The sequence below is a fragment of the Pteropus alecto genome, unplaced genomic scaffold (genome assembly GCF_000325575.1).
Source record: "Pteropus alecto unplaced genomic scaffold, ASM32557v1 scaffold511, whole genome shotgun sequence".
In the NCBI taxonomy this organism is placed as follows: domain Eukaryota; kingdom Metazoa; phylum Chordata; class Mammalia; order Chiroptera; family Pteropodidae; genus Pteropus; species Pteropus alecto.
The window spans coordinates 1,199,566-1,224,056 of record NW_006431911.1 but is presented as its reverse complement, the minus strand read 5'-3'; the positions used below and the strand labels follow the sequence as shown (position 1 = coordinate 1,224,056).

The 24,491-nt window shown below is 39.8% G+C and overlaps 1 protein-coding gene across 4 annotated transcripts in view; it reads right to left on the bottom strand.

Moving 5' to 3' along the window:
• The window catches only part of ARHGAP6 (Rho GTPase activating protein 6), a 446,194-nt gene that overhangs the window by 196,170 nt on the left and 225,533 nt on the right, over window positions 1-24,491 (bottom strand). Inside the window, exon 1 of one of the 4 annotated variants that reach the window (XM_025041019.1) lies at window positions 17,018-17,130. The exons of the other annotated variants lie outside the window; for them this stretch is intronic. The gene's annotated coding sequence lies outside the window, so the exon portion shown is untranslated. Of the gene's footprint in view, window positions 1-17,017; window positions 17,131-24,491 lie in introns of those variants that run through there. 4 annotated transcript variants of the gene reach the window in all.

The following is a 24,491-nucleotide window of genomic DNA, read 5'->3' as shown; positions in this document are numbered from 1 at the left end:
ATAAAACAAGGCAAGAATACACATACTATATGGATGCTGCCATATGCACAGAATTTTTTCTTACTACAATCCACTCTTTATAATTTTCTCCAAGTTGTGACATTTTTACAATAAGCATGTGTTCTATGTACAACCAAAACCAACACAACTTTGTCATCTTAAAACAAAAAAGGTAGCTTCCAAGGATATTCTCGGAATAATCGCTTGCTTTATGCATCTGAAACATGGATATGCATATTTATTAAACTGTTTCCTAAGTCACTAAAGAGTCACCAAGTTTTTGCCCAAACAAGTCAAAGTGCAAATGAAACCAACAACAAAAAATGCAAATGAAAACCTGAAATAAAAGTAAAAAATAATAAGGCCAAAAAAGCTTACACTTACATCAAATTTCAGTTGACTTTATCTGTTAGAAATATACCTAAATGGGGAAGTAGGGGTGGCATCTGCAATGATATTATTAGTAATAATACTTTTTTTGCGACTGGATATGTAAACTCTTCATTATTTATCATATACTCTATTTCCTCTTGGCTAAAATCACTTTGGGGCTTGAGCCAAAGCCACCCCTAAGTAAAAGGTATCAGTCAGATTAGCATTTACTAGAACATTCCAAAATCAATAAGGCATGTATTTTTAAGAGCCTTTTTTTTTTTTTTCCTGGCTATCTTTAGGCCAGCGAAGGAAGGAGTTCTAAAGAACCAGAACTGGGAGTTCCACAAATAAACAGCCTGCTTCATGGTTCCTTGTGAAGAAAAATCTGGAAATTCTCAAGGGGATTTTATTAATCTAAAGTGGCTTGACGAAATTCAGGATCTCAAATGAGGGAAATCCTTTGGATAGTGAGGGTTTACCTACTGTCTTCTCAGAGTGATTTCTAAAATTAAGACATTCTAAGATGGAATCAAGAAGATGGTCAAGGACCTTCTCTCTTCCTTTACCTTCTCTACAAAACATCCCAAGGTGAGTATAAAATTCATTAAAAATAATGTTTATGTGGGTTTTATTATTGATCTTTGGTCTGTGGTTCCAGCCATTAAGAGCTGTACTGCTCTGATCCTAAATTTCTGACCCACAACCTGAATCTGCAACTTCAGGTACAAATTATCAGCCAGAAGGATGACTGAGAGTGGCTCTGCTCATACATCGCCACTGCTCTTAAAATGGTAACAAAATAGGTACTTCATCTAATTTCCGAGGAAAGTCCACTTTTCACTTTGTGCATAAAGCTCGGTCAGCTATGGCTTATGAAGAAATAAGCTAAGGAGTGACAAAATTTCAGGAAATATGAGGATTGGAGAAGGGAGAAATTATCAAACTATAAAAGGAAATAGAGTTTGAGCTGGGAAAAGAGAACAGGGTGTCTCCCCTCCCCTCTGAGCATAAACTAGGAAATACACAAAGCCTAGTCACGTGTTTTTTCCTGATTCAAACACAGTTGAAATTTGGAAAGAGAGTAAATAAAGGAGTGAGAGAATTTTAATGCCTGAAAAAAGCACAAAGAACATTGTAATATCAGTGAGTAGAAAAAAAATAAAGATAGGAAACTTATAGGATGGCCAATGAGATGCACAAAAAGCATCCGAGAGGGTTAAGGATTTCAACTGCAGTTAACGTCACGGGTCCAAGATCTACCTGCCATCAGCACTCACATAAAAGAACGCGATGTGCATCCCTTGAGACAAGAGTTTGTTTCTAAAACTTTCCTCACTAAAAAGAACCAGGAATCCTTGGAGAGTAATTAAATCCACATATCGCAGCAGGAAAAATCAGGAAGGATCAGATACACTCTGTTGTCACCAGGAAGCATGAATGCTTTCGAGGATGGTGCTAAGTGGACAAATGGGCCAGCTAAAGGAGTTATCATTGACAAAGGTATGACGATTTAAACATCGAAAAGGAAAACGTAATTCTGTAAAAAGCCACGAGAACACGATGATACTCAAAAGCAACAAACAACATGATCTGCTCAAGAAAGGTGCACATTATTTCCTCTGGGAAAATTTACTGGAAACGCTGCAAACTGATGAATCCAAATACGTGCTTGTCAAATTTGAGATTTGCTGAATTCTATTAGGTTAGATCGAGCAGTACAATGTTGTACAACGTGTTTCAAACTGGACAGAGACTGCAGAACAGGGGTTCCCAACACTGGCTACACGTGAAAATCACTTGGGGAGATTTTTAAAAATATCAATGACTGGGCACTATCCCAAGGCCAATTAAATCAGAATCTCTGGAGATGGGACTTGGGCCCTGGTATGTTTCAAAAGTTTCCCAGAACGTTCTAGAGATGGCTGAGAGCTACTGGTCTAGAATCTAGGTTGAGCAGCCATCCTGGGGACTTCCTTGGTTTTAGCACTGAGAATCCTATGTCCCAGAAAACCCTGAGTCCTGGGTGAACAAGGATGATTGGTCACTCTTCCCAATCAGGTGATAAAAAGCTGTCACAGAAATATTGTAAAAGTATTGGATACGGGTGGCCATGATTCACCAGATTGCAAGAAAGGTCGAGGCTTAGAAAATACTACCACTATATAAGTGACTGTGGCCACGACCAAGGCCCACTGAACTTGAAGCAGCAGGTTGGCAAACTCTAGTTCTTGGTGTCTTGGTCCAAAACCTCTGACAGAAAACCCCGAATTTATAACTTTGAAGCCACATTCTCAACCAATAACTCCACATCCACAATCTCCGTTTTCCTCATTTGGGTCAGTAACCTTGCAACACAAAAGTGTACCAACACTAATTCTCAGACTAAGGCTAAGGCTGATGTTAATGCCGGTGCTGGTACTTGTACTAATAATAATGGTAGTGCTAATGTTAGCATTAATATGAATACTAATGCTAATGTTGCTACTAGTACTAACACTAATACAGGCACTAGTATTGGTGTTAAAACTAATAGTAATGTTAATACTAACGCTAACAATTAATATTACCAAAAATGCTACTAATAGTACTGCTACTAACACTAGTGCTGATCTTAGTAATAATACCAATGTACTAATATTAGTATGAATATCAGTGTTAATACTAATAGTAATGCTAGTGCTGGTATTAGTATTAATATTAATACTAATGCTAATATTAATGCAAGCGCTAACATTAGCATTACTAGTGATACTGCTAATCCTAACGCTGGTACTGGCAGTTATATAAGCACGAATATTAGTACTGTTAGCACTAATACTTGTGCTAATACTAATTTTAACTTTAATATTAATACCAATGCTATTGCTATTGCTATTGCTATTGCTGGTACTAATACCAATACTAATATAGGCACACTAGTACTGATATTAATAAAATATATGGAGCTAATAAAAAATTACTAAAACTTTCACATTAACACCACCGAGCTGGGTATGCTAGCTTCTGGAGTCAGCATGTTAGAATATACAAGTTTTATCTGTTCTTTGAGCTCTTTGAATTATTTAGGAGAATCTGACATTAAGCTTATGATTTTATATAAAGTACTTGGGATTTAATGATTTAAGTTTGTAATCGTTGTTCAAATATTTGAGAAAATCCGATGTATTAAATCTGGAAATTTAGATCTCATAAAGAATATTTAGATACGGTGAAATTTTAACGGTTAGATTTGAAAATCTGGCTGGCTGGTATTTAAAGGATCAACAGAAGAGGTTTTTTTTCCTTATATTTTAATGCAAACATGCTAAGATTTACAAATCAAATGAGATTTTAAGTGGCTCTTAAAGGCTTAAAAATGGTGTTTTTGAAAATAGAGCTCGATAAGGATATCCTGAGTATGACACCACGCCGGAGTCTGTTAAGACTCCGGTAAATGTGCATGCGCGCAGAAGCTCGGACGCACAAAAGCTCGGACGCTCAAAAACACAGGTGGTGTGATGTTTCCAGAACGAGCGTGGTGTTGTGGTCTCAGAGGGGACAAGAAAGCAAAGACAATTCCTGGAAAATTAGGAGAGGGAGAAGGACAGAGCGGGCACAGTGAATCCATCCTCAAATTTGAATGCGAAGGCCAAAGGCGGGCCACACGTTCACCGTGTAGTGAGAGCCTCCACTCTGAAGTCACTGGCCTGAATCTCAGAGGTCATTTTGCCTCTTACGGATACGGATACTGGAGTCGAGAGCATGTGACATCAATTTTATCAACGAGGCAATTTATGATTTATTTTGGAAGAACTATCTGAAGAAACGAGATGCAAGCTGCAAGTGGGCCTTAGCAGAAATATCTTCAAGCAAGCCAAGGGTAAACATTGTCTGGATATTATTTACAAGTGCAAAGGCTGCTAGAGACAAAAGGGTTTGAGGAGAGGCTGGCTACCCGGCTATGAGGCAGGCGAGCCCATCCTGTGGGAAGAAGAGAGGTGAATCTAGACGTGACGAGACGCCTGAGGCCTGGGATAGTTGGCCTGGCCCAGAGCCACCAGCCATAATAGAGACCTGGGAACCCTGCAGACATGAGGTGTCACAGTTAAATGCTCAGGTGGGGCAAACGGAGACAGAAGAGCATACGTTTTAAATAACTAATGCACAATCAAAACACACTGATCTCAAGTTAAAAATAACACGCAGGTGAGGATCAAAAACCTAAGGGATGAGTGTCAAGCGAAATCTACCCTCGCAGCATCTCGAAATACACTGAAGAAGCCATAAAAGGGGAACGTGTTGTCTAACGATGGAAAAGGGAATAAGAGGGAGCACAATTTATTTTTTTAATTAAGCTATAAATAGCAGTAAGGAGAGAAAACAGAGGCGAATGATGATGGGAAACATAAATAGGAACTGGGGATAAGGATCTGCTGCCAGACGAAGAAATACCCATTTAACAACAATAAAGGTTTTTCGGGTGGAACGAGGTTAACAGTTGAAACGTAGGCAGCAGTCAAAAGGTCATGGATGAAGTGGACTCTACTGAGCCAGCACTTTCCTTGCAAGTCCAGGTCTGAGCAAAGGAAAAGCACTTGAAAAAAAAAATCGTTTGGTTAAAAATATTCTAATAAAGCACAGGCCAAAGACTTTGACCAGCACTTTGCAGATAGGAAGAAAGCAGGCCACAGGTAAATGTGGGAAAGTGACCAATGACGGATAGAGGCAGTGAAGCTGTATGGACTTGCATCAGCGGGTGTCAGCCCTGGCTGCACTTGAGAATCACCCAGGCAGCTTGAAAAAATACCTATGCCCCACACTCGACACCTGAGTTGGAATCTCTGGGAGTTCGAGACTGAGCACGAAGTTTCTACAACTCCGCATGACTCTGGTGTGCAGCCAGAGTCGAGACCCAGTGCTGTGTACGTACAGAGTGAAGGTATGAGATCCCGTGTCTCTAGATTATCAGGCCAAAACAGCCACTTGCACCTGAAGCGCTCCAATAATTGTGGCCGAAGTCATTTCCTTAGTTGAACTTGGCAGACAAATGACTTGATTTTCCACTTGACTTAAGGATCTTTAAAATTCAAAGGGAACCAAAGAAGAAAGTTTTCTCAACTAATTATTTTAAATATTTGTAACCATCTCTAAGTAGAAATCCAATGTACCTACAATGCTCTTCACAGTGATCACACTTCACCCAGCCGCAAAATACAAACCAGCAACGCTGAGAAATAAAGCGTCATGTTTAGATCATAAAACACCTACAAATTCTTTTTCTGTTTCCATCTCTGCCCTACATCAGTGGTTCTCAACTGCAGACAATTCTGTCCCCTCAGGAGACATTTGGCAACATCTCAGACATTCTCGATCATCATAATTTGGGACATGCTACTGGAATCCGATGAGTTAGAAGCCAGGGATGCTGCTAAACATCCTACAATGCACAGGCCGGCCCCCACCACAAAGAATGATTGATCCCAAATGTCAGTATGTGCCAAGGCTGAGAAAGTCTGCTCTGCACGATACAGTTAACAGTTCCACAAATAATAACTAGTATTCTCTGCCTTCCAATCTGAATGCAAGCAAAACAAGTCTCGACATGTACAAATTATATGCCAAATTAAAGAAAAATAAAAGGCCTCTCACAGAAAATTAAACCACTAATAAAATTACTTTGTGGGTTTACCACAATGAGACATAAGGACTGGAGAAGCAGAACCTTAGCCAACCAAGTATGCTGAAGTGAAAACTGGATTGCAAATTGAATTTGATTTTTGGAGTTGAGTTTACATTCGGACAAATTGAAAGTCCTTTAAATGAAGACTTCTAAAGAGCATGCTTTAGCATCAATATTTAATAATTGATACCTACAATAAAATATTCATGTTGAATGTGACTAACTCCCCGAATCATATATTTGTACAAAAAAAAAAGAGTTTTTAAGGTATACAATTATACTCATTTCTACCAAACTGTTTAGTAGTTACTCATTCTATGGAAATCAAAACAAAAGTGAGACATCAAGATGCTTTTCAGAATTGCAAAGCAGGTGAGAAATAATATATCCCTCAAACATGAGAAAGTGGGTGTGGTTCGAGCTGGAGAAAGATTCTTATCTGGCTTAAAGACAAAGAAAACTAATCATCTCTAGTCCCTGATCTGTGATGACAGTAATGTTAAATGGGAACTAGAAGATTTTAAATCAAGATCTAGAAATTTTTAAGATCATTTATTATAGGACAGAAAACACTGAAACATGATCAGGAGCTCTAAAATAGACAATTTAAATAATCGATTAAACCCATTTCCAAGTGCTTGAGAGTTATCAGTTATTGAGGGCCTTAGAGTCAGACCTACCAAGCCAGCGGTTGTTCAAAGTTGGCTGTGCTTTCTATCCTGATCAACTGGGGACTGGGGGCTTTTTAAAAAATGATGCCCAGGTTCCTCCCCAGACCAAATAAATCAGAAACTCCAGGGCTGGGGCCTGGCTTGTGGTACCGTACAGCTCACCTCAAAATGTTATGTGCATGTGGGCTGCCTGGGGATCTTTCTAAAATGCAGATTCTGATTAAGTACGTCTGGGTATATCTGAGATTCTGAATTTTTTGATACCAACAGCGCTGGTCTAAGGGCCATACTTTAAATAGTGAGTGTTAAAAAGCTTCCTGGATGATTCTAATATGCAGCCACCACTGAGAATCTCCAATGGTTTGGGTGCTATGTGGGCATAGAAATGGAACAAAAAAATATAAAGAAGCATTCCTCAAATAAGGAATTACTCTATCCTAATTCAGAGCTTTCACTGCCATGCAATCTATCTATCTATCTATCTATCTATCTATCTATCTGTCTGTCTGTCTGTCTGTCTGTCTGTCTATCTATCCATCCATCTATCCATCCATCCATCCATCCATCCATCCATCCATCCATCCATCCATCCATCCATCCATCCATCTATCTATGTATGTTAACTTTCAAAGGAAAGGGTCAGATTTTTTAACGGGGACAAGTTCCAACGTGGACCAAAACAGTCCCAATGACTCCCTTGGAAGGGCAGCCCATCCTGTGTTGGTTTTATATCAGTGCAAGCAGCATGCCCCCGTCCTAGCATTTACTGTTCTCTGTTTTGGAATGCTCCAATTTCAGCAGAGTTCTACATTGGCTGGTTCCTTCTCATCATTAAGTTCTCCTCTCAAGGTACCATTCCTAACCCCATCCCCTCACTCTCAATTCCTTATCCTAGTTTTCTTCAGGTATTGTTACTAATCAGTAACAATAAATGATTAACAGACTCAAAGAAATGCACAACCTTCCAAGCCCTGCTGACCCATGCATACTGACTATGGGTCGGTGTACGGGGGTCGGGAGTGAGAAATCCTAAGGGGATAAAAAGTAATAAATGATCTTCAAACTTCAACCGGCTGGAATGTTTTTAGAGTCTTTACATCTATAAAATAATCTCTTGATGATCTCTTTTGATGTCTAGGAAAAACTCATGAAGTAGAGTGGAAATTACTCCCATTCTCGAGATGGGAAAACTGAGTTTTTGAGATGTGACACAGCACAAAAGGAGGAATCGCAGGCGGACCCTACAGATTCCAAGTCTTAGGTCTCTTAACTTCACCTAGCTGTCTTCTTTATTTTTTTAACATGCTCTTAAAAATCAAGGCTGCGGTTCTAAGACTGTGCATACATTTGAATTGAATATTCAGAGCGACTTTAGCCCACCGCCATCTAGAATGGGAATGTAAGGGCCACATTCCCGGTCCCACTGGCATGTTCGTCTCAACCCTTCGTTTCTCACTGAAGAAAGTTCAGGACACTGGCAAATTTAGAAAATAGTTCACTTGTACTACCCATGGTTTATAAAGCAATAATTAATTCTTTATTCAGAAGAAATGGAAGCTTTAGTTTTTATTTATTCCGAAGATTGTAAAAGTTGAATACCAGCAATCTAAAAGATCATATGATAATGACTACGAATCTATCAGAGAACAATTTAAGTTTTTTAAATCTTGACTTTTCTCTATTTAAAAAATACGTGCTCGTTTAAAAAATAAGGAAACGAGCAAAAAAAAAAAATCCCCAAAACACCAGAAATTTACTGTAAGAAATTAAGGAAATCCCCTATAGCTCCAACTCCTAAAGAAAGTCATTGTAAATAATGATATTAATAATAACATAGCTTTATAAGATGAATAAGTTCTAGGGACCTAATCTATACACGAGTATTAGTTCTACTACACAAACCTCACACATCGTTCTGAATCTTTGCCCAAAAGTGTGCATTTATATGCTATACCATGAATGAACCTCAGAAACATAATGCTGAGTGAATGAAGCAAGTCACGAAAGGTCACATATTGTATAATTCCATTTATAGGATTCGTCTATAAAAGGCAAATCTTTTGCGATAGAAAATAGATTAGTGGTTGCCTGGGGCTGGGGATGGGAACAGGGAAGGACTGCAAATGGGAGGGAGTGATTGCGGTGGGGTAATTAAAACATCCTAAAAGTGAATTGTGGGGACATCTGCACCGCTATATAAACTTATTAAAAATCATTGAATTGTACACTTAAACTGGGTGAATTTTATGATATGGAACTGATACGTCAATAAAATATTTAAAAAGTATGCCTTAATAAGAGAATCAAAAAGTACTTACTTGCAAAGGAAAGATTGAAATCCATCTTAGACATGCACATTTAAAATAAATTAGTAATATTAGAGCATATCTTATTTCTTTCTAGGTCACTCTCTTATAAAAATCAGAATCAAATAAATGAGAACAAACACCTATTTTTTTTACTGCTTATTCAAGATTCACAGTGATCTGACCAAGTATCCATCTGTAGTTAATAGAGAGCATCCCACTGCTCTAGACACCAAACTTCTAAGAAATTCAACTTTCTAAAGTCAGAAGCAAAAAAGACATCTGAACAACTATCAGGATTGCCTACATAATTTATCGGGACCCTGAGCAAAACAGTATTCAACAGTATTCGACAGTATTCGAATTTCAAGATGGTAACAGCGTATTAAACCTATCATGAGGCCATTTGGAGCCCAGGCCCTGAGTGACTGCCCAGTCTAATGCCCATAAAGCCAGTCGTGGCAACCAAACTCGTTAACACAAAAGCTCTGGACCAAGGTCGTGGGTTTTAAGAACTTAATTCTATCTTCAAACTCTCATTTGTTCTTCTATGTACAGACCTAGCTGACTCGGTTATCTAAGTCACAAGATGTGGGCAGTCAGAGTCCTTAAATGAGGAGTGAGTGAGGGCTTTCAGAAGGAAGAAGCCTCTCTCTGATGGGAAATAAGAAAGAGACACTAAAAAGTAGACCCAGGTACATGAATTATTATAACGAGGCCAAGAAAGAGTGACCTTTTCCATTACGCCCTCTGTTTGCAAAGAGCGTGACATACAATACATTTTACGGGATATTTTTCGGAAAAAGTTAGGATGCAATGGGGCAATAGTATGCTAGTGAATTGCCCTGATTTTGCAACGTTTGTCAGTTTCCATCGTGTAAATACTCCCATTGTGGCAGATTTCAAGGTACCGAGGTGAAGAAATGGAACATGGAGTTGGGAAGAGATGCACACAATTGGTTCTCCATCCAGTGCAAAGCGGCTCCACCAGTGGAAATACAAGACAGGCCCAAGGCTCAGGCGGAGAAATAAAATTCAGTTCTGTTTCGTAATAAAACATTTTGTTCCAAGGGTTAGCAAAAGAGAAGGTAACCGTTGCTATTTGCTAAAATGAGATTTTAATTCCAGTGGCAAAATCATCATGGATAATCAAAAATTGACTGCATAACTATTTCCTTTGTCATTTTTCTTCCAAAAATAATTGTTTCTGAATGATTTCGCACTTAGATATTGTGTGCTTAAAGAGCAACCAATTGTGAAAAGAAGTGAAAACTATGCCAGCGATATGGCTTTTAAAAAAAAAGAAGTAATATTTGTTTTTAAAAAGGAGGGCACGGCCAAGTAAAAATATTTCCTCTTTTTGGTTCTAATGGCTTAACCTATGAATCACCCTGTAGGAGTACTAGTATCATACCAGAGACAAGGAACTCTTACTCTTTACAGAAAAAGCATAAGACTTGACTATCAGTTTTAGCTGCTTCCAATAGCAATGAGGGTATATGGAATGTTGCAACGTAAACATTTCAAATCTCCATGGGCAATGCTGAGAATCGCTAAGCCACACCATAGCTCTGCCTCAGGAGAACTTCAAAACCTCTTAAAAGTCAAGCAGTGAACCACATTCTGACTCCAGGCATGATGCCACACAAGATTCTCTCTAGGTGGTGTCTAAGGGAGTCGCCATCTTGCTCACCCAGCATGCCCCGCGTTTCCTCGACTACTCTTCATTTGTCCTTCTTTTACAGAGAGGCAACAAAGAGAGCTCAGCTCTGGGGTGATTTCCCCTCTTACAGTAGCTGCTCCCTCCTCCAAAGTGAGCAGGAGTTAAAGTTACCTTTTTCCATTATCTGATACAACTGTAGTCAACCCACTTATTTTTTGAAAACTATTCATCGAGTGCTTATTACATCCAGGCACTGTTCTGGGACTCATAATGTTGTCATTCTGCTTAGGTATTGGTCCAAATTCTGACACAGTACTTGGACGGCAAGGTAATACACTGTTCACACAGCGGCCCAGTTTTTAAAAAGTTCTGGAATGAATGCCAAGAGGAGAAACACTGACTTGTATTAAAGAAGCCTATACAATTGTGATTATCCTCATTACATCTGCGTAGTGCAAGCTCGATTTTTAAAAACTATCTCAGAGACTAGATGATCGATTATTAGTTTTAATCCAGTGTCTTCTCTGCCTTTATAACTTGCCGTTATGAGCACATGCAATGTCCTACTTAATTTGAGATCCTATAGCATGGAATAACAGAAGGCTTGTTAATACTCATTATTTCGGCCCATTGAAACACACACACACACACACACACACACACACACACACACACACCCTAAAAGGTATGGCAGAGCTACTGTCGGCCCATTGAAACACATACACACACACACACACACACACCCTAAAAGGTGTGGCAGAGCTACTGTCAGTACAAGCTGCTGGTAAACGGGGCTTATCTTTGGAAAGCCACTGCCCAGTAGATGACTACAGGTTTGTCATTCTTGGGAGTCACTGCCATGAGACGTCCCTGCAAAGAACCATGACAAGAAACTCCTCATGGAAGCCGCCTGCAGAGCAGAAAAGTTAGTGTCAGGCTGTCAATCTGTGCACGTGTCCAAGGTGTTTGGACCTCTCTTCCATGATCCGTCTTTGGTGTCTGGAGATGCTTGGACATTGTGGGTCTTTCAAAATACTCCTCACCAAGAAGAGAGAATACTGACTTGAAGAATATGAGCGGCACTGCAGTTCCTGAAGGTCTGAGAAGGGAGGAGCAGGGATGGAGAGCCCGCGTATTACCTAGGCCGTGGAGGCACATGGGAAAGAGCAGCCAGCGAGGGGCTGGGCTAACCGCCTGCGTGTGTAGATAATATGTGCTTATGTGTATAATGTACAGTATTAAAATATGCCATATGAAATATTTAATATCATATATAATCTATAATGTATAAAACATGGTATACCTAATGCATTATATAGACCACAGAAAATATAGGTTACGATGTATATTTTATCTCTCACAGTTAATTTCATTGCTTTCCTAGGCTATATGAAAAAACCTGTAGCCAGCTGCCCTCAGAAACGTGGGATAATGTCAGACAAACAGAATCCCCACACTGGTAACAACTTAATGACCGCATTCTTTAAGAGACCGCCTAATGACTGCATTCTTTAAGAGACCAGAGCAGGTTAGTCTGGTGCCAAACTGCATGGAATTACACTAACTACTTCAGGCAAGTAACTGAAACTCTCAGCTTCCTCCTCTATAAAATGGGGATAATAATTGTATGTGTTCTCTAAGGTTGTTATGAAGATTAAAAAAGCGAGTATTTTTTAAAATCCTAAACCAGTGCTTGGTAAATAGTAAGTGCTGTGTAAATGCTTATAAAATATCAAACCCATGGGAGAGTATTATTGTTCTTCTATGTTCACAGAGTCAATACGAATTTCACTTCCCTGCATATAATACGAACACGCAAGTCATTCTCAGTTTCTTAGTTTTTCTTTACCACAAACAAACCTCTTTTCAGAATTACAACAAATCACAGAATTAAGTCATTGTTAAAATCGATGTGATTTACAAACTAGAATAAAAGTGCCATTTTCTTTCCTTGAATGGATCAGGTGATCAATAACTTTTTCCTAAATACAAGAAATTCTTTTATGTACCTGCTTTGGAATTGTGTACGTTGGCATTTTTATATTAGGTAATGAAGAAGAGAGATAAAAAACAATTTGATATTACTGTTAAATCACTAAAAGGCACAATATAAGATGCACTTTAATGATCATATTCTTATATTTGGATAATTATACCTTCATATGGCATAACAAGTCTTTCATTTCGACAGTCTGGAGTTTGATTCTTTCATTCCTGCCATCGTTTAGAGATTCCAAATACCTTAGTTTCTCTTGACCACTGACTGGTAGTTGATGAAAGGCCAAATCAAAACCACACCAGACTGACTGCAGGTAAAGGTAACATATGGGCATTTATTTTTGAGTCCAGAGGAATTAAAATGTTAGAAGGTGCCTTTTCTCTCCTTAGCCTAGTCTCAAGCAGCATTTATACTTACAAGTCAACAGATTAACATTCTCGATGATTCACTGTTTCAAAATAACTCACATTGTACTTCCAAAGTCACCGCTAGAAACATTGCTGGCATTTATTTCCTTAAGTATACTTGCTAAGTGGTACTGAAGCACAAAAGCCCGAGAGAGAAATCAGAGCTTCTACATTTGGACTAAAAAGTGGACACATACAGAGATCTGGCCTTTGTCTAAAATAGAAGATATTAAATAGTAGGCTTGAATGATGTTTGTAAGTATGACACTGTGAGAGGGAGACAATCAATATGAATTCTGGGACGCAAAGGCTCTTTCTTGAATCAGCAGTCATTACTGCGCCTGTCACCCGGAAATGGGCTGAAGTGACTGTATGTGCCTCCTCCACTAAACAGAGCCTTTTCATATGCGCGGTCTTAGAACTTAGTAATTCCTGGCACACGGTAGGCAATCAAGAAACATTTGTTAGGATAAAGATTGAACGAATGGATCACTGTCTTAAGGAGCTTGCAGACAAGTTTGGGAAGTGAGACTAACACGCATGACATAAGTCACCCCGAAGACAAACAATGACATCCACAGACTCGTGCAGATCAAGATGGCAGAGAGGATGTGGAGAGATCAGAACCCTTACACACCACCGGTGGGGATGGAATATCGTTCAGCCACTTTGGAAAACAGTCTGCCAGTTCCTCAAATGGATAAACATAGAGTTACCATATGACTCAGCAGCTCCGCTCCTAGGTATGTTTTATTTCAAGAGAAATGAAAACATAGCTACACAAAACCTTGCGCGCGAATGTTCATAGCAGCATTATTCGTAATAGCCAAAAAGTAGAAACAACTCAAATGTCTATTATCTCATGAATGGTTAAACAAAATGTGGTTCATCCATACAGTGGAAGATTATTGGGACACGAAAAGAAATAAAGTTCTGATACACGACACGACATGGATGAACCTCAAAAACACTGTGCTAAGTGAAAAAAGCCAAACACAAAAACCTACATATTGCACGATTCCACTTCTGAAAATATCCAGAAAAGGCCAATCTACAGCGGCAGAAAGTCCATTAGTGGTCGTCGGGGTCGGGGCGGAGTATTGAAAGGAAGTGGCAGTGGGCCGACTGCTAATAGATGAAGCGTTTCCTTTTGAGGTGATGAATGTTTTAAAACAAGTGGACGTACTAAAACCCACTGAGTTGTATACTTTAAAATGGTGGATTTTGTGGTATGTGAATTCTACCTCGATTTAAAAAAAAAAAAAAAGAAATGTCAAAGAGGCCTGAGTGCAGATGTTCAGTGGAGAGAGAAATAGCAATAAAGTTGAGAAGACCTTTGGAAGCTTCCAGGACAACTGCAGGATTGAGTTGGGATGCACCGGATTTAGGTATGAGGAGGGAAGGCATTCTGGATGAGAGAAAGAAGATGACAAAGCGAGGCCGGTCATTGTTTCGATCAGGAATCGAAAGCCAACATATGTTGCAAGAGTATCATCAGGGAACCTGTGCCCTCACCTGCTAAAAAGCGTACCTGCCTCTGCTTCAGGTGGAATTCACAGCTGAAGAACAGGCAGTCAAAATGCAAAACATATAAGCCCCTCCTTTCACACCTGTGGCTTAGCATTTTCCCTTTAAAACATTAATTTTTAGATTTCTGCCCCAGCAGGTTATTGAAAGAAATCCCAGCTGTCCTATCGATTCATCCAGAAATATTTCAGTATTAGACTCTGAATGTTTAACATTAACCTAGTTTGACCTCTCACTGTATGACATTTGTCCTTTGACTGCACAGTATTCTATTTCTTCCAAATATTTGAGGGTTTGAATTGCAAGAAGGGGGATGTCAACGTATCTAGGGGGACAGCAGTGGCGGCTTTTAGTCATGTGATCAGATCTGGAAACCCCTAGCACTGTTTGTTTGGATAGGTTTTCGATAGTTTACTATTAGACATTAGAGGTCGTGCCTCCACTTGGAATCAGCTCCATTCAGGAGACCGTAGCATGGTGTTGCACAGCAAAATGCTATTTAAAAATAACATTCTCGGTGCATTCATCAACATTCCAAAAATACTCTACTTGGCTCTGATGGCGGGATCTGAGAACAGGCTGGCCATGATGACCACAGACTTTGGGAGGAATCAAGAAAGCAGGGAATTCTTGGAATCAGGACATGCAAGGGTGGCTAATTCAGCCACCCACCCAATAAACGAATGCCCTCCGACAGCCCTTATAGGTAGGTTTCACCTTGACCTTAACTCTCACAGCTTTATGTCCAGCCAGCTCATGACTACACAGCTTTTACCTAGATGGTCCTCATAGCCTGGTCAAAATCTTAAACGAAGAGAGACGATATAAACTCTAGAAAATACATAATGTCTACAGCAGGTTCCTCAACCTCACACTATTGTCATTTAGGGCTGGATAATTCTTTGTTGTGGGATAATTCTTTGCTGCGGGATAATTCTTTGCTGCCTGTGCATAATAGTTATTTAGGAGTATCACTGGTCTCTACCCACTAGATGCCAGGAGTACACCACCCCTACCACATTTATGAAAACCAAAAATGTCTCCAAACCTTGCCAAATGTCTCCTAGGGGCACAAACACCTGCGTGAGAACCAATGTTCAAGAGCATAAATGATGTTGGGGGAACATGTTTACTAGAGCACATCTACTAGGGACGCAGCACTAATACTCAACTAATTATTCTGACCCTTTCCATTTTTTAGAGGTTTCTCAGGTTGTTTCTTTACAAGCTGGCATACTGTGCAATGCTGATGCTCTGTCAGACCACAACAGGAAACTGCTTCTATAAAAAAAATAAACCGCCCTCTCTGCGAAAAGGCAAAGCAATGAGCTTTTAAACCTACACATAGTGAAGTTATCAGAATGATTTGTTTCATGTGCGCATATAAATATTGACAGTATGGGTAGCCACGGGGAATAAGATGACAATAAATGGGCAACCCTACGGAGAGATGGGTACTATTTCGAAAATTAATTTTTCAATCCGTTCTTAAGAAACTCTGTAAACATTTTCTCTTAAACCCATACCATAAAAGATTACTAGTGTTCTAAGCTGAATCTGAAATATTACCTTAACCTACAATTCAGCTGAAATTCATTACATATGCAGTGAAGAACCATAGAAAGCAATAGTTGTACTATCACATAAAACGGTAGAACAATATTGAATAAGTCTATTGTGTTTACCTTGAAACGTGATGCCTCAGGACAGATTTAAGAGAAAGATGAGAAAAGAGATATGACTGGGGTGATACAGCTCCTAAAGGAACTTTCAGGGCAATTTTAAGGGCTTAAAAGTTGATGGAAATTGGTCTTAATGTGATTCATGAGCAGCATACCTTTGATTATAATCTAAGTCATTTTTTGTCTCCATATAAAACAGAAAGAGCAGGAGTCGAATAACATCAATTTTTGAAAGTAACTCGCCAACATTTGGAACGAGGGAAAAGGGTGAGATTGTTATGCATGATAATAAACTGCCTGAAGTAGAACGGAGTGAGCTGGAGAAAGAGGCGGGGGGAGGGGAGAGGCAGAAAGGCATTGGCTGTGTGAGGTATTTGCCCTCCTTGGCCGTCAAGGGTATTGTACCCACTGGCCCTTTGGAGTATATGATTTGGGGGGTACAGTGGGGTAGGCCAAATTCAAGGCTCCTTAACCTTGGCATTACTGACACTTAGAGCCTGACAATTCCTTGTGGTGGGAGCGTCCTGTGCACTGTATGATGTTGAGCAGCATCCTTGGCCTCTATCCGCTAGATGCCAGCAGCATCTCTCCCGCAGTGTGACACCCATCTGTCTCCGGACATTGCCAAATGTCCCTGGGGGAGGGGAGGGCAAAACTTCCCCCAATTGAGGACCACGGGGCTAGAGGCATTACATTCTAAGAACTATAGGAAGGAAGCTGTGACCTACCAGCCATTCACATGGACAGGATGTCAGGATAATGAAAACTTGACAACGGTGTATCCCTCGTCCCGCAACAGCAGGTTCTTTGACATGATCCAAACTCAGCAAATGTTTGTTGACTTGAATAAAAACATATGATTGGACACATTTCATGTTTTGGAATAAGAATAATTAGGTTAAAAAGCTAGTACTTTATATGTTCTTTATATATATTATACATATAAATATATGTATGTGTGTGTATATAGACATCTGATACCATCTTGATTTTTAAAACTGGGTCGTTACCATTTATTCAGGGTTTGCTTTGTCCCGATCACTGTCCGAGCGCTTGATGTACATCATCCTACTTAACTGTGACTCCAGCCGTGCGGAGTCACAATTATGAGGTGGCAAAACCGAGGCTCACAAAGCGCTTGCTCAAAGTCACCCAGTTAGTAAGTTTCAGAGTCAGGGTTTGAAACCATGCCCAATTCCAGATACAAACTCAAAGGGTGACACTGCCTAAAAATTTAGGGTGTGATTCCCAAGCTCTCTGCCCCACGATTGATTGCACTGTACATAAGTCTCACATTTGTCTCATTTTAAAGAATTATGAACACAAACATATGAGAACAGCTCAAGTATGCATATAAATTTTCCATCCATTTTGGTTCCATCTTCTTTGAACATTCTCCAAAAAACAAAGACTGTCAGTCAGTCATGCTTCGAGCCCATGCCTAACTTAAGTAAAAGCTTTATATAGCAGATTAATGAACAAAATAGAGCGTTGTCTTCATTTCGCATGAGGAAATGCATCATAAAAACTTGAGCTTTATCAAACAGGAGTCACCTCTCTTCTAGGATGGCTTTGGCCATAATTGTGCTTGTATCGAGAGGTCTAGTAAGCACCAACTCTCCCTGTGCATATCAGCTCCAGGATGCTGCCCTGGCAACACTGAACCGTGGAACAAACCCTGATACTGGAAGCAAAAAAGAGTCTTGTACCTAAATGCCAGATCTAAATGTTTCACACATGAGCGATAGTTGAAATATCTATTCCACATTTGCCTACCACTTCCCTTCTTCCCAAGGCCCTATTACATAAAGGCCTAGGTGTTCTGGGGGATAATTGGACGTCAATTGTGGCAGGGTGTGGGAGGATGCCTAGGTTACCTCCAGTATTACACACTATTTAGGAGTTGGGCAATTCCTATTTATATAACCCCCTAATGAAAATACACCCCAGCAATTGGGGAGGGGGGATTGCCAAAACAAGTAGGTAATTTCACTTGAACACCTTGTACTAAGTGCAAATCTGATTACTGACTTCATCTTCTTAGAAAGGAACAGGTATCACTGCAAACAATAGTTTGCGTTGGCTGCTCAGCGTGAGAATGCCAAGGGGCTGAAATTCAAACCTGAGTACAACACCAGCAGAGCACAGCAGCTGGATTTTACCATGCAGCATAAAGACGTGGCTCCAAGCGCACAATACCTCCAGAGATATGGAATCCTGAGGACTTCAAGGGAGAAAAGACCCATGGTTCTGGGATGCCCGAAGCTGGACCAATAGGCATGCGAGAGAGCAGAGAATCCCGCTAATTAATACGAAAACTTCCCAGCAGATAACTGAATCAAATCTGTCGTCTTTTGGCTCTTAATTCGGTCCTCTAGAGCCCCGGTGTCAAATAAGATAGCCGCTAGCCATTGTGGCTTTTGAGTGCTTGAAATGTGGCCAGTTGGAATTAAGATGTGACATAAGTGCAAAATACATGCTGTATTTCGAACGGTTGGAATGAAATATATATATAAATATATATATATTTATATATATTAGAAAGGAGATGTAATATATATTACATCTCCTTTCTAATATATATAAATATATATATATTTATATATATTAGAAAGGAGATGTAATATATATTACATATATAATATATTACATATATTATATATGTAATATATATTACATCTCCTTTCTAATTTTTCTATTGATTGTATATCAAAATGATAATATTTCAGAAGTATTAGGTAAAATATATCACTGGTTTTTTGTTTTTGTTTTTTTACATTTTTACTTATTTAAACGTGGCTATTAGAAAATTTTAAATTACCTACGTGGTTTGGATCGCATTTCTACTGAACAGCACTGGCCTGCAGACTGAGTGCGACTTTAAGGCATGATTTATGTCGAGCTCAAAGACACTTTCATAAGAAAGCGTTGCTTGACTGAACTTGGCTCTATCGTGAAATGCTAACTTCAAACATACTTGCAAACTGAAATTTCATTCACTGCCTTCTTGGCAAAATCTATTGGATAAACAAATCTGCTGTTTTGAGATGTGAAAAGGGATGGTTAACAATGTAAGTAAATTTTCTTTCTTTGCAGGCATACTGAAACCATGTTAAAGCAGAGACGAAACAGGCTCTAACATCAAAATAGGTTCATAATTAGGTGCTAACGTCGAATATCCTGCAATGCTTCAAAAAGACACATGGACAGAGAAAGGCCAGCCCTGCACAAGGCAGGAGAGAAGAAAACGTTGAGGATACGAATGCAAATGTATTCGAGATATCCATGTCCCACCACCGGACGCTTTCCTGCTACTACTGGCTTTTTGTCGCCTCTTCTCCATTTTCACCTCCGCCTGTGTGATTCACACCAGGGTCAGAAGCAAAGCCATCTTCCCCATCTCTCTGATGAGCCCCTCCACTCTCTGCCACTCCCATTGTTGATCTGTCTTGTACCCCACCATTGCACGCCATCCTAACCTTTGGCTCTAGAACCTACCACAGTAGCGAGGAGTCTTCCAGTTGGAAACGTGGTCATCCTCACATCAAAGCCTTAAAATCTGACTCCACACAACCCACCCGAGTAAGCTGCCAAAGACAAGTTTGAGACTCATCAATAGTCAAGGCTCCCCGTCTACTCAAGTCAATCTTCAGTCTTTTTAACGCGACATATAAATTAAAATGTACAAATAATCCTTCTACTTTGCATTTTTTAAAATTCATTTAAACGCTATTCAACATAATTAGAACTCAGTGAAAGTAACAGTGCCTGTCAACTGGGAACCAAATTTTCTTTTCAATTCATAAGTTTTATGCCCCCAAAAGCCTCATCTTAAGAAATGTTGTGCTTGTGGGTGGTTAGAGATTTTTTTTCTACTCTAGAGCTCAAAGAAAACGTGGTCAAAGGATACTGCTGTGGGTAACCTCAGGAAGGAAAAATGTCTCCAAAAATATTTTTAAAAAGAGCAGGTCACAGCTCTTAAGGCCCCAGTACAGCAACCATGGATCATCTGGGAATGAGTCATTCTAGATAAGCACACATCCTGAACAGCCCAGAGTTTATGCTCTAAGCATCTTATTTTAAGAGCTTTTATTTTTCTAATGGAGACATTTCCTTGTCTTTTAAACCATCAAGCCAGTTAGTCTTATAGGCATAATTATAGGTGAATCACGGGTAAAATACAGAGTTGAATGGGTCTGTCACAGTATGACCACATGAAGCGAAAATGTCTCCTCCAGCCATCCACTCTGACAATCCATTACGACCGACAATGTCTTTTCAGTGCGACACTCAGGGCCCTTACGGGCCAAGTGTGAGGGACTGCTAGCTGCTTCTCCTGCGATCTTAGAGCAGTTCTTGGTTCCACCTCCTTAGTGCTGTCTTTTCTACTGTCAACAGTATGGTAAACTGCTACCCACTGTTGATTTTCACCTCTGCCACCACGTGGCCATGGTGCCCGCCCTGGAGTCCCAGGCAACCGGAATGCTGCCGCCATGCAGTCTCTACCAGTCTGCTCCTCTTTGCTTGCCCCTTATTTGTCTATAATGACTTCTCCACACAGGTCCGTTCTCAAGATGAGCTTCTCATGCACCTGTCACCAGTGGGCTGGCGTGTCTCTTTCCTTCTCTAAGGATCCATGAAGGATGACATCTCTGGGTAAAAGCATGTGTTTTCTGGATCCCAACTCTACCTCTCAGGAGAAGTTTTTTCTTTCTTCCCTGTCCTTTTTAAAAATCATTAGTCATTTCTGTCATCCTAAAAATAAAGGCTTTACTACATGATTTTATATATTCACAGGAAAAAAAACAAGTAATTTTTGAATTTGAATGGCTAAGCTCTGGCATGGAAATTGGAAGGCCTTGGTTCCTAATCTAAATATAAAATTGCTGTATAATCAATTTTTAGTCAAATCATCAATTTCTGCTTCAGTTTTATTAATGATTGCAATTAGGTTGATAGCAAAAGAGTAAAGGGTATCATATCTCTTGGGAAAGATGAAAACAGCTTATCATGAAGGAGCCTGATATGGTCTTTGGAATTGCCTAACGTGAGTTCAGAACCCAAATCCATCATTTAATATCTTTGTGACCTTGGAAGGTTATTTAGCCTCTGCAAGCCTCCGTTTCTTCATCTATATAATGTGATTGATAACCCCCATTAAAAAGTTGTTCTAAGGATTAGAAAGTACATATATGGGGCATCAAATAAAACATTTGCTACAGAGTAGATATTGGGGGGAAGAGGGATTTATTTTCCCCATTTTCGATCCTCTGGCAACAGAAGATTAAATCGGGCTTCAGCTGGGAAAAGCGATCTTTGAACAACTGAAAGCATGCAAGAATGCATTTTCAAAGATATTGATCTTTCTTCCTTTTTAGAAATTCACAGTACTGTTTGGCCTACGGCATTCTGACTGAGCTTGCTGTAAACACACACACACAATATAAATGCACGTACGCACACACACACATATGCACAAACACACACCCCGCCACCACCACAACCCCAGTTAAATAGATTAAACTACATTTGCCTACAAATGTCCATATAAAATGCATCTTAGTTTCCTGCAGTTGGCAGTCATGGTTGCTTCCAACATGCTGGCCTTGATTAGTGTGTGGGATACGTGGGTTTGGGGCATTCGAATACACCCGAGTCTCCAGCCAAAGGCCAGACTATGCTCACATAAACGGTCCACACTCATTCTGTTTCTGTTTCTCACGACATAAAATAAACTGGCTGTTACTTATATATTCTAGGTAAACTGAGATGTGTCTTAAGTACACATATGGAAAAACAACATATAAATACACAACTGAGGAACTTTTGTTTCATAAGTAAATGTGCCTAGACAATTACCTTGTAATGAAATATGCCGTTCAAGTCTAGTATTACTTGTTTTTTAAATGACTTTATTGAGATATATAATTTACATACTATATAACTTATGCATTTAAGGCATTCAATTCAATGGTTTTTTAGTATATTCACAGTTTTATAACCACTACCACAACCAATTGTAGAACATTTTTATCAACTCAAAAAGAAACCCCATACTTATTAGCAGTCACTCCCCATTTTCTGCCACCTCTAGACCTAGGAAACCACCAACCTGCTTTCTGTCTCTATGGATCTCCCTGTTCTAAACATTTAATATAAGTGGACCCATACAATATGAGACCTTTTGTGTCTGGCCCCTTTCGCTTAGCATAATGTTTTCAAGGTTCATTCATGCTGTAAGATGTATCACTACTTCATTTTTATCGCTGAAAAATATTCCATTGTATGGATAGACCACATTTTATTTACTCATTCATCGATTGAAGGACATTTGCATTGCTTCTACTTTTGAGCTATTAAGAATAATGCTGTTATGACCATTTGTGTACAAGTTTGCATGTGGACACATATTTCATTTCTCTAGGGTATACACCTAGGAGTGGAATTGCTGAATCAGATGATAACTCTACGTTTAGCCTTTGAGGAAGTGCCAGATTGTTTTCCAAAGTGCTTGCACCATTTTACATTCCTATCAGCAGTGCGTGAGGGTCTCGATTTTCCCATCTTCTTGCCAACACTTGTTATTATCTGTCTTTTTGACCCAGAGGGTGTAAAGTGGTATTTCCTTGTGGTTTTCATTTGCATTTCTCTGATGGCTAATCACTTCGAGAATGTTTTCATGTCCTCATCGGCCAATTGTATGTATGTTACATATGCTTATTGGCCATTTGGGGTGAATGTGGAGGTATGTGGTGAAATTCAACAGAATCATGGAGGCATCAGATACAGGAATGATAGCCTATCCTTTTTTTTTTTTTTTTTTTTTAACATCTGCTAGCACAGTGAATGACTCAAGGAATTTGTGAGTAACTTTAATCTTGAGACTGGAATTTGTGAGCTAACCATAAATCACTTAACCAAAACACGATGAAATGCTATTCAACAAAATGTTGGAAGAATCAGTAAGATTAATAACTAAAGAAAATAAATGACTTCAATACCATAACTTAAAAAAAAATATCAAAAAATAGAACTATAAATCATCCATCCATTGGTCAAAGGTGTTATCATGGGCTCTTGTGTCAAAGATTAAGATACGAGCCCAGTAACCTGTCAAGCAGAGTCTATGGGGTGGGGGAAATGGGATGGATAATAACAAAAATGTCAACCAACTCTGCAATGCATACTATGTGATAAGCACTGCTGTACACAGTATGACAAGCATTGTATACCTTTTACCAGAAATATCTGTTATCCTTGCCACAACTCTTTAAGATTTTTTTTTGGAATGTTGCTCTTGGCAGTGGTTTGCTTATTTGTTACAGAGAAGGGCAACAAAGTCCTTTCCATCACCACAGCCACCGCCTGCTGAGATTAGCAGCCACTGGGGGCTCCTTAAGTATAAAATGCCATCGAGGTACTATAGACCCACCCTTAGCCGTAGCTGATTGGCTAGGGGTGGTGACTGATCCAACAGTTACCCAAAGAGTAGGGGCCTATGAGGAGGCACGGTGAGAGAACTTTCCTAGCATGGATGCTACTACCCGAACTGAACCAAGGAGGTTTTCTCTGTCTCCAGTTAGCTAAGAGATGTAGTAATTACTGTTCAGTGGGTACCAGTGCAGAAGGAGTCAGGATCAGACACGAGTAGACTACAAAGTGGTAGGATCCTACAGTAGTCATCCATGAACTCTTCCTTCCATGGCTGACCAGATATCCGGGGCTTGAGACCCTATGGGCATCCCGGCAATAAAAGACCTCTTATCCTGAGTGCCCAAAACGCTGTCACACAATTTCACCATGTCCTTTTTATGGATGAGGATCATCTCTCTTTCCAGCCCCTTCGCACACGCGTGCGTGCGCACACACACACACACGCTCCACAAAAAATCTTTCAAAGGCTTCTTCTTGCTCCTAGGTTACAATCTAATATCTTTACTCCGTGCCCTGCAAGACCCTGCAATTCTTCTTACTCACTCCCACCCGTTTCTCCAAATGGCTCTCACTCACTCTGGACTTTCTTCATTCAGTTACTTGAATCTGCTTTGTCTCTTTGTTCCTCGGGGCCATTCATTGCACAAACCACTCCTTCTTTCTGGAGCGCTTTCTCTCTCTCTTAAGCAACCTAATGGCTTTTCAGCTTGGATGTCCTGGCACGAACATCACCTCTTCGGGCTTAACAGATACAACAAGGGCCACAGC